Raw genomic sequence first — 11823 nt, forward strand, 5'->3', positions numbered from 1 at the left:
CCTGACTCCCCTGCTCCTTAGAAACAACAAACTGAGTAAGAGCAGATCACCATCATCCTTCACGGCTGCCTGGGATCCCGCGGTAGGGACACAGCAGGACCCGCCTCACACTCTCTGCTAGAAGACTCTAAGTCTCTTCTTATTTTTTCTATGAACAACACTATGATAAGGGAGGTTTGCACATGTTTTATGTACATGTGCTCCCATAGTTCTTTAGTGTCTAATAGCTAGATTTCGTTACTAATTTAAGTGGCATAGAAACACAGAGAAGTGCTTTCCAGAAAGTTCGCCCACTCATACACTGGGCATTCAAGGACAATGCACCACCTCCTACCCTCGAGTGCTGGGCATCAAGAGCTTTTTAAAATGTAAGCAGTGTGGAAAGTGAAAAGTGAGACTCGCACTAGTGACTGTCGACTTTTCCCAAGTGCCTATTTCTTCTGCTGTAGTTTTCTTGTCTCTAGCCAGTTTCACTTTCTGAAGTGATTTTTTTTTCTTCTTTTTCTTCTTTAAAAGCACTTTTCTTTATTTCTGTTGCACAAATCACCCATGGGCCTTGCAAGTGTTGGGGCTGAAGTAGTCCTCTAATGACAAATGACTACAACTCAGCAGCTTCTAACAATCAATATTTATTATCTTACCCAGTTTCGAAAATTGGAACTCAAGAAGCAGCTGAACGGGTTCTGGCTCAGGCCTCCTGTGGAGCCACAGAGCAGATGTCATCTGAGGCTACCGTCAGCTTAAGACTCCAAAGGGGCTGCAGAGTCCTCTTCCAAGATGGCTAATGCACTGGTCCGGGGCAGGAGGCCACGGTTCATCTCCATGCAGGTTCCCAGGGTACATGGGGCTGCCATGTGTCCTCAGGACACCCAGCTAACTTCCACAGGGCACGGGTTCCAAGAAAGAGCAAGAGGCATGCCATGATCCCTTGCGTGTGGCTTTTTATTTGTTGGGGCTGCAGACTGAACCCAGAGCCTTGAGCACGCTGATCACATTCTCTACCCGTGAGCTACACCCCCAGCCCAAGATTTATATTCTAGCCCCACACTCTCTTCTGCCATATTCTGCTTATTAGTAGCGAGTCACTAAGTCCAACCGCATTCAAGAGAAGGGCAATTAGGCTCCACTTGTTGGAGGGAGGAAACTGTTGAAGAATTTGAGGACATAGTCTAAACAGTCATAATATCAATGTTATATATAATTTATAACATACAGAGAGATCCTCCTTTCCTGCATTGTTGAGAACACAAGCCTCCTTTCCCTGCCTTTTTTCATATTTATGAGACAGAGCTTCACTATATGTGGTCCAGGCCAACCTTGAACCCACTATGTAGCCCAGGCTGGCTTTGCATGGTCCTCCTGCCTCCATCCCCTAAGTGCTGGGATTACAGATGTACAACACCATAGCTAGCTGATCACCCCTTTTTTCCCCACAGGGCACTGTGAGTGTCTGGGATTAGAGCATCCTATCCACAGTGCCAGGCATAGGTCAGACATTCACTAACACTTGTTTACCCTGTTGAGCAGAAATAAAGTTGACCATTGCTAGAACCTTGCTACCAGTTCTCCGTGTGTGCCCCTGTCCCTGTTCCTCTACCCCGGGCACAGATTAATTTACTATATTTATTAATAAGTTTATCCGTTAAAATTAAACAGCTTTAAAGGGCCAGGGCTGTAGCTGAGTGGTGGAGCACTTGCCAAGAATGTGGAACCCTAGGTTCAATCCCTAGTAATGCACAAAAACAAAAAATAAAAGGACAAAATATACATTTTAAAAGTTAAATTAAACAACCTTAACCATTCACCTCCTTTTTTTTTTTTAAACCATTATTTAGCTTTATTCATAACCATAAACTTAACTCTGTAATCCAGGTACATTTGGAGGGGAGCAAGGAAAACATGGAACCCAAAGAACTGTGAGAAGAGCAGAGATGATGGGGTGTTTTGAGCAGGCAGGGCGCAGGGTGCTCTCCTGAGCTAGAGGAACGGTCTGGTCTGGTGGTGGCAACACACACAAGTCACATGCATTAGAGCTGTCCACAGTCGGCGATGGTGATCTTCTTGCTGGTCTTGCCGTTCCTTGACCCGAAGCACTCCATGGCCTCCACCTTGCTCATGCCCTCTTACACCTTCCCAAAGACCACATGCTTGCCGTCCAGCCGCTCGGTCTCAGCAGTACAGATGAAAACCTGGGACCTGTTTGTGTTGGCCCAGCATTTGCCATGGGCAAGATGCCCGGGCCTGTGTGCTTCAGGGTAACATTCTCATCATCGAATTTCTCCCTGTAGATGGACTTGCCACCAGGGTCATTCTGGCATGTGAAGTCACCACCCTGGCACATAAATCCTGGAATAATTCTGTGAAAGCAGGAACCCTTATAACCAAATCCTTTCTCTCCAGTGCTCAGAGCATGAAAGTTTTCTGCTGTCTTTGGAACTTTGTCGGCACACAGCTCGAAAGAGAAGTGGCCCAAGGGCTCACTGTCGGCAGTAACATTGAAGAACACGGTGGGATTGACCATGGTTGGCAACAAACGACTAAGAGGAGGGATAGAGGCGTCTGCAAAGTCTCACCTCCTTCTTCACACAGCTCACTACAAGCCCCAATGACCACACATAACCAAAAACCACCATTTTGAACAGTGTGTGAACAGAAATTTCCATCACAGAGAAGTTGAAGCAGGAGAATCAAAAGGCTGAGCCCCTCCCCAAAAAAAGTCTGAGCCTAGCCTGGGCAATTTAGGGAACAAGAACCTGCCTTAGGAAAAAAAATATAGTAACTCAGGTCTTCCAGGAAGATGGCAGAGTGCTGAGCTGCAGAGAAAAAGCCTCTCTGAGATTTAGTGTCCAGATATTGGAAGTGAAGAAGAAAGGGAGAGGAAGGAAAGGAGTCTCCCAGACTGAGGAAAGGTCTGAAGGGAGAACTGAAGCCCACAGGGAGAGAAAAGAGAGAGACTTCGGTGAAGAAGGAGGTAGTGGGTGGCACTTTCTCCCTGAGCCTGGACTCACTGTGTGGGAAGGGATGCTCAAACCTGCTGAGGCACGGTGACTATGGGCCACCCCAGAGACCTCCAAGGCAACACATGCTGGTGGGAGAGAGCAGTGGATACATAGGACTGCAGTGGCCTGTGAGTGATGGGTTCAGACTTCCCTCAGGAGAGTGATTAGCTGGGAGCCATCTTGGGGAGGAGCCAACTGACTTCCTGGAATTCAAAACAACTGCTGGCTCCATCTAGTGACCCCCAGCCGAGTTCAAGCCCATAGAAGGTACCCTGAGGGCTGCAGGCTGAATAGTTCTGGTTTCAGCCTCACAGCTGGAAAATAGCATGAACTTCAGGGAAAATGAAGGTGCAGGACCACTGGGGCTATCCACTACTCCACCACAGAGCTACTGCTGCCTTGTTGGGATTAATCAATGCAGATCTGCTGGCCACCAGTGACAGCAAAGACACACCTTAAAGTGGACCTTTTTTCTCTCTTTCCTTGTTTTTTGCTTTATTTTTCTTTGTTGATTGTTCTTGTTTGTATGAGTGTGAACATGGCTTCTAGTTTTTTTGTGGTTGTTGCTCTGTTCTGTTCTTTCTAGTCCTTTTCTTTTTTCCTCCTGTCTTCTGTACCAGTTTCTCAAAGTTTGCATGATCTTCCTTATTCCTCCAACTTTGCTTCTAATCTCTTCATCGTCTTCTGTTCCTCTATTTTTTTTCCTCTCTATCCCCTTTTAAATTTTTTCCCCTGAAGGTATACTTCTCATACTGATGGCTTATTTTCTGCATATAATTTTCTGGCTTATTTTAAATTTTGTTATGTAGCCACAAGTCTAGTTCATATGGTTAAAGGTGGTGAATCAATAGATGTATCAGTTTGTCATTTTCTAGGCTATGTTTGATGCTACTGTTATTGTTAATTGTACCACATTAGCCAAAGTGGTACAATAATTGTTCTAAGCAATTGTTCACATTCATATACCAGGACTGAGATTGCCGAAGGTCATAAAAAGTACTATAGGCTTGTGCCACAGAACCATGGGCTAGTCCAAGTACCAGCAACTTCTCATCCCTAATAAACTGAAGAAGTAAGTCCTTGCAATAGGCTCAAATCCCAAAAGTCAGCTATACCTCAAAGACATCTCTGGGAAGTAATCATTTCTTACCTGTTCTGAGCAATAAAGCTACTTACCATGAACAATTTACAAGCATCAACCCAGGAATTAAACTAATTTTTATTTATTTTGTTTTTGTACCAGGAATTGAACTTATGACCTTGTGCTTCCCAGGCAGGCACTGTGCCACTGAGCCATATCCCAGCTAACCGAATTTTTTAAAAAGAATAGGAAAAGACATTTAAATAAGATGCAACCCCGGACCTCCAGCTTATCAAAGCAAACCCAGAGAGCAATGAGGTAGGACAACCCAAAAGCCACCAACCTGGCCTTTCTGAAGGGGTAACAATGAAAGTAACAGACAAGATGAATGAAACTCTCAAAAACATCAAATCAGAAATAATTCCTTAGATAACTACAGAGCTGGTGAACACAAAGTCATGCTTAGTGACTCTAGAACAGATGGATGTAGAACATAATGCATGTAGTTGTTTTTTTTTTTTTAATAGAGGTAGCTTAGGAAAATGATACAAACCATGAATACCCAACATAGGAAAGAAATAGAACCCATTAAACAGAGTCAAATTGATATCCAGGAGGTTAAAAATTTCATGGAAAGTGTACATAACAGAATGAGGCAATGTGAGAACAGAACCTCAGATATAGAAGACGGGCTTGTGGTTAGCGATTGTGAAAAGAAAGATTTCTTAAGAATAGCCAGGAACCAGGAAAAGCCAACCCAACAGCTTCTAGATAATGCAAAGAAGTATAACATAAGATTGACTGGAGTCAACAAAAAAGCAGGAGATAGCATAAATGACCTTTCAAATATACAAACAAACAAAAACCTATTCACAGATATAATGGCAGAAAACTTTCCTAACAGAGAACAAGAATTTGACATACAAATAAGTGAGGTATATAGAACTCCAATTAGCTAAGATTTAACAATTTACACCAAGGCATATCTTAGTCAAGATTCTAGAAATTCAACACAAGTACAGAATATCAAAAGCTGTTAGAGGTGCCATAGCATCTATAAAGGAAAGCTCATCAGATTCATAGCCTACTCCTCAACACAAACCCTCAAGCAAGGAGAGATTGGAGTGAAGTGTTTCAAGCCCTAGAAGAAAAAACCTCCAAACCAGATGGAAGTACCTCACAAAACTATCTTTCAAAATTGATGGAGGGGGCTGGTGAGATGGCTCAGTGATCTAAAGCACCTACTTAGAACAAGCTAAGCTAAGCAAAACATAGGGACCACGGTTCAATCCCCCAGTACCACATGCCAGCCAGCCCCGCCCCCTGGTGGGCTGAGCTGGCCACACACAAAATATAAATAAATAAATAAATAAATAAATAATAAAAAAAATTGATGGAGGAAAAAAATACTTCCATGATAAAGAAATCTGAGGAAATTCATGACTACCTAAGTAACACTCCAAAATGTTCTGAAGTATATTCTAGAAAGAGATAACAAGGACTACACCTCCATGAACCCCAACAGAATGAACCCACAAAGCAAGGCAAACAATTGAACAGAAGGATGAAAAAGGAGCCAACAATAAGAAAATAGCATGATAAGGTTATATCACTACATGTCAGTTGTAACCATCAATGTTAATGGCCTCAATTCACTAATCAAAAGATGAGCATAATGGATCAAGAAGCAAGACCCAACAATATGCTGCATATAAGAAACATTTAATTCAAAAAGAAATTCATGGATTGAAAGTAAAAAGATGAAAAATCATTTCCATGTATCTGGTACCTGGAAAAAAAGCAGGGGTAGCTATTCTATGTGCAGACAAAGTGAATTTCAAGCCAAGACTAATTAAGAGAGAAAAAGAAAGTCACTACATCCTTGTAAAGGGAACCACCTAAGAGGAACAGAGAATTCTACTGGATGGCTGGGCCAGTGAAAGGCAAGAAAGGACCTTTTGATCATTGTACCCTTTTGGTGGAAGATCAAGCACAATACCTTTGTAGTATCCTTTGAGTTTTCTCCTGATGGGTCACATTCCCATGTGTCTGTCATATGTCTGACCTAGGATGCCCCATGTGTCACCTCAGTATTTCCAATCCATTCTTGGCCACATCCAGACCCTCCTCCCGGGTTAGAGTGGATGTGACATTCAGGTCCCTGTGCCAAGGGCTTCCTGTCACTTTGGAGCTAGAAAACCCAGTTCTAAAATAAGTCCAAGACAGGGAAGAGTCTCCGAGACTCCACTGAGTCTCAGAGCTGAGTTTGAGCTGTATAGCCCTTCTTACTTCCTCTGCCCTCTCCACCCCCAAGGACCCTCTCCCCTTTCTCCTGTCTCAAGCTCAGGAATGGCAGCATCCTCCTCTGCTCCCATTACACCTCCCCTCCTCCCAGCCCCAAGTTCATCAGGGCCATCACCCTGATGTCACCTTCTTCCCACCCATTGACTGTGCACCTGCTGACTTCTGCTTTAGAATGAGAGCCCCGGAAGGCAGGGATACTGTGTAGGCTCATGTATCCCCAGCACCTGGCATGTTGCAGCTACTCAATAAATATCTGTTAAATGAGTGGGAAGAAAAATAGAAAGAAAGACAATTCAAAGTCTAAAAGGTTTACAAGAATATACAATATAAGGGCCAGCGAGATAGCTCAGCAGACTAAGCGCCTGCCTAGGCACACACACGGACCAAGGTCTGATCCCTGGTATTGCATGTCCATCCCTCAGTGTGCTGAGCCAGCCACTCAATCCAGACATGCTGGCACATGCCTGTAATACCAGCGCGGGTGAGGCTGAAAACAGAAGGATCACCATGAGTCCGAGCTGCATCGTGAGATCCTCTACAAGACATACAAATTAAATAAAAACAAAAATAAAAGTGTATATATATTAAAAAAGAATGTGCACTACGGTGGCAAATCACTCTCTGGGGTCTTGTAACCTCACAGCTCCCTCCCAGAAGCCTCTGCTTTCTTCCTTCCTGCTTTCCTCTCTCTTTGCTTCCCCCTTTAAACACCTACCATACACTCAGTCATGTAAAATGAAGTTAGTGGTTTTGCGCATAGGACCTTATTAATGATGGTGAAAAACACACACATAAAACTTGCCATTTTACACATTTTAAGTGTGAAATTTTGTGGAATAATTGCACTCACAATATTGTGCAACCATCCCTACTATCGATTTCCAAAACTATTTCATCACCATCTATATCCATTTAGCAATAACTTCCCTTTCTACGAGTTCCCAGTAAACTTTTCCTTTCTATGCATTTGCCTATTCTGGACAGTATTTCATGTAAGTGGGATCACACGATCTGTGCCATTTGTGACTGGCTTATTCCACTCACTCTGTCTTACTTATCCTACTCATGTGTTTATAACATCTCTGAGATCTCAGGATTGCATCTTGATATTATCTTTCTCACTCGTGTTGAGCTTTTCCTGGCTCTTGGGAGTTCATTTGCATGTTGGGCATTAGCATATTGCAAGAATCCAGTCTATTAAATCTTCTGTAGCCGGCTGCATCTCACTACCACCCGGAAGGTGGCAGTCTAGGCTCCCCATGCAGCATTCACTAATAAGGACAAGACGAGGCTGCAGCTTTTCCTGAGATGCGTAGCTCACAGCACAGCGGCTAACTAAAAGTTTTCCATTTTGCTCGGCTGCCCTTTTCCTGGACCTCCTCTCTCAGCCCTCTACAGCCTCCTTCCTTTGCCTGTAAACAGGGCCCAGGGTTGTAAGCTGCCCTTAGAGAGAAGAAAGAGAAGTGCAATGAGCGCACCCTGTCCGGCACTGTGAATGGGCACAAGCACCACTCCTGAACTTCGGTTCTTCTTTTATGGGAAGTGCAATTTATCTACTTGAAGAGAGACGCCCTCCTAGAGAGCAGAGGCAGCTCCCATTTATGCCCCGGTGACAGGGCCGCATCCTCTGTGTGTGCCAGCGTTCCACCAGATGCTGGGATGCAGGCAGGTTTGTCCTGGGCACCCCTGAGGAGCTGATGCCTCTTCTCTTCTCACCTTGCTCAGTCTGTGCCTTTCAGTGAACCAAAATGCAGTCTAATGCTCTGACCAGAGCTCCAGAAAGCAGTTTTGCTCGGCCCTTCCTGCCGGTGAAATGGCTGGTTTTGCACAGAGATGCCCAGATGTGCTTGTAGTGTCACCTGAAACTCTCTTTATAAAACAAGAATATTAAGGAAAGTACTTTGAGGCTAACTAGCAAATACAACAAAAGTGGCCAAAATCTGATAGTTTTTGTTTTGTTTTCAAGTGTGGAAGCTATTTTAAAATCAAGAATGAATAACCCAAACCTTTTTTTTTTTTTTTGAAGAACCGGGGACTGACCTCAGATCCTTGCATTTGCCAATCAAGCACTTATCCTACTGAGCCATCTCCCCGGTCCCAACCCAAACCTTTATTAATTAAATATACAGCGTTATTCTGTGCTTTAATGGCACTGAAGACAGATGAAGAGAGATGGGGGAAAAAAGAAGAAGAACACACTGGTATGGAAAAATAAAGACAGTAAGTGAGAGAGAGGTGGGGCAGGAGACACGGAGTGGGACATGGAGAGAAGGAACCTGCCCAGTATCACAGAGAAAAAAGGAGGAGAGAGGGACGTCCTCTCTGTACGTGGATCCAGCACTGACACCGAACAGCTGTCAGTTCATTAGCCACCACCAACAGCTTTTTAGATGTTTCTTCATTAGGCTTCAAGCAGCTTTTGAATATTCCAGTGCTTCTCAACTGGGGGCAGTTTTTCATAAGGGGTTATGACAGGTGCTATTGGGATCTACAGATAGAGGCCAGGGATGCTGCTAAGCACCCTCTGTTCTATAGGACAGGCCTCTACAGCAAAGTTTTATGGCTGGACACAGTGGTGCATGCCTGTCTGTAATCCCAGCTCTCAGGAAGCTGAGGCAAGAGGATCTCAACAAGTAGGAGGCCAGCCTAGTTTACATAGTAAGTTCAAGGCCAACCAAACTACATAGCAAGACAGCAAGACACTGTCAAAAAAAAAAAAAAAAAGTTACCCAGCACAGAATGCCAGTGCTAGCGGGGCTGAGATCCTGGAGCAGTGCGCTGCAGGCTCAGCAATTCGTGTCTGCGCTGTGGTGAATCAAAGGACCGACGTCCACTTGCCTACCGGAGACGGTGGCCGCTTCCGGCATCCTCCCCTCTTCTGGGGATGTAGCTTCTCCAACCCCAGAAGAGCTAACACATCCCTTGTCTGTGTTTCAGGGCACACGAGAGCGCCATCTCGAACTGCTGCTTCACCTTCAGTGGCCATTTCCTGTGTACCACCTCCTGGGATAAGACCTTAAAAATATGGAATGTCTACACCAGGGAGTTTCGGAACTGGGGCGCCTGTGTGACTCTGGTGCAGGGCCACGAAGACTCGGTGAGGTCCTGCAGCTTTGCCAGAGTCAGTGAGTGATGAACACATGCCAGGCTGTGTTCTCAAGGTGCCGGGCGGAGCTCTTCATACTTTATTTGTTTGGACTTTGCTAAGGCCAGACAGAGAGGCAAACTGCAGTGATTCCAAGAAGGAGTGGGGATTTTTTTTCCCCCATGGAGACAAAAAAACCTCACAGGCACAAGTTAGTTTATAAGCAATGGAAACTCAATGTGGTTTAATCAACAAAGGAAACTTGTTAATTCTCATAACGAAAAGTCCAGGAGCAGGTCTGACTTTATCAAAAACTCAGTTCTCCTGCCATTTTGCTCTTGTTTTTCCTCTCCACAAGGCAAAGCTGGTATCACAGATGGTGGCCCAGGCCAGCCTTGCTTTGGCCAGTGTTGATCCTGAAGGCAAGCCCTCTATCTGATGGTACCAGGGCTCTCCCGGCGAAGACTCCCATTGGCTCAGCTTCAGATACATGCCCACCTCTGAGCCAATCACTTATCGGGGGATGAAAAGCTCTGATTGGCCAAGTCTGGGCAATTTGTCTGCTCCTAGAGATAGGGGTTTGGGTCAGTACCCTCTGACCCAGAATAAGCAAGAGTTGCTTTCACATAGGAAATTAGGGAGCTGTTTTCAGGTGAAGGGGCAAAGATATGAACAGGGACAGTGACCAGGAGCTGCCATGTGTGAGGGAAGTACAGATGAAGGGAAATTAAAATTTTAAATAAAAGCCTACCCATGATGCCTGCCAAGACCAAGCAGACATGTCCGGCAGGCCTGATAACAAAGCACTTCTCCTTTTGTGTAAATCCCTATCTTTACTGCGTTTGTATAACTGATGGCCCTGCAATGTAAGTTAAAATGTAACAGGACATTTCTTCCTCTGTACAACCTATGCTTTGTATACCTGATGGCCTTGTGATGTAATCTAAAGGGTTTAAACTCCTTTAGCAACCTAAAATATCACTCAATCCACCAATCATATGTGCCAAATCTGCCTATGTACCTCCATATTTACTTCCTCTTTAAAAACCCTAAAACCCCATGAGGTGGATCTCTGACTCTTTTGGAGAAATCCTATTCAGAAGTCCACCAGTGAATAAACTGCCTGCTAAACCTTCTTAGTGCCATTCCTTCCTGTGTTTGGTCTGTTTTCTGCAATCTGACAAGTCCCAGTGCTCCAGAGAGCCAGGAACCAACTGTGTCCTCTGTCCAGTTGTGAAGTGGGGCTTGCTCCTGTGGTTGGGAGCAGCAAGGAGGTCAGGTCTGAGAAACAGCATGATGTCTGTGAAGAATGTCGCTTCTTCAGAGGCACCCCGTCTCTAACTCAGTTCGATAGCAGGTGTCCCACCCACTCTGTCCTTGGCTTTACTGGGCTCAGAGTCCCATACAGCCATCACTAGTATTCCAGGTGCTGTATTTGCAAACGTACCTACTCGCTAACATTCGTGTGTCACCTGAGAATCGGCACTGGAGACCCTTTCAAGGTCACTCACAGACACAGCATAAACTGAGCAAGCGCGTATTCTCGGCTAAGGCTGAACAGGATGACACTGTCTTCTTGTTGCAACTCTCCACAGTAAAGCAGCCTTTTTGTGGTCTATCAAGGGTCATGATTTTGCATTTCTATGCTTTAAAATTTTTTTGTCATTTTATGGATAGAATCCAAGGCTTCAAGCATACTAGATAAGCTCTCTACCATTGGGCCACAACCCCAGCTCCTGCATTATTGGTGCTTTTCGTTGTTTATTTTGCTGTTTAAAATGCCTCTTGAGCACAGTACTGAAGTGCTTGCTGTGTAGTGTTCACAGTACTGAAGTGCTTGCTGTGTAGTGTTCCTAAGTATAAGAATGTGATGCACCTAATGGAGAAAAAACTTGTGTTACATACACTTGAGTTCAAGTAGAGCCTTAGTGCTATTGGCTATGAGTTCAACGTTAATGAATCAATGTCAGTGTGTGTGTATGTGTGTGTGTGTGTGTGTGTGTGTGTGTGTGTGTGTGTGTGTTTAAACAGAAATACTCATAAAATAAAGTTCTATATTGATCAGTTGATGACAGTGTGGATAGAGGCTTGCGGGACCCTAACCCTGCATTTCCCCGAGAGCATGGGTTCTACATTGGCTAGCCTAACATCCACCATAATTCTATGGGCCCTAATTTACATGTATGATGAGAGTCTACTGTGATTGGCTGGGGGTCATCAAGCCACCCAGGAAGGGTTGCAGTGTGGTCAGAGTTAGCCACTTTGGCCCTACTGAGGAGGATATCACAGAGAGAGAGAAAGAAAGAGAGAGAGAGAGAGAGAGAGAGAGAGAGAGAGAGAGAGAGAGAGAGAGA

At 44.6% G+C, this 11823-nt stretch overlaps 1 pseudogene; it reads right to left on the reverse strand.

The window, feature by feature from the left end:
• The window catches only part of LOC105742926, an 18129-nt pseudogene extending 15608 nt beyond the window's left edge, over positions 1–2521 (reverse strand).
• Between the last annotated feature and the right edge of the window lie 9302 nt (positions 2522–11823).

The sequence above is a fragment of the Octodon degus genome, unplaced genomic scaffold, assembly GCF_000260255.1.
Source record: "Octodon degus isolate 3935 unplaced genomic scaffold, OctDeg1.0 scaffold00083, whole genome shotgun sequence".
Classification (NCBI taxonomy): Eukaryota; Metazoa; Chordata; class Mammalia; order Rodentia; family Octodontidae; genus Octodon; species Octodon degus.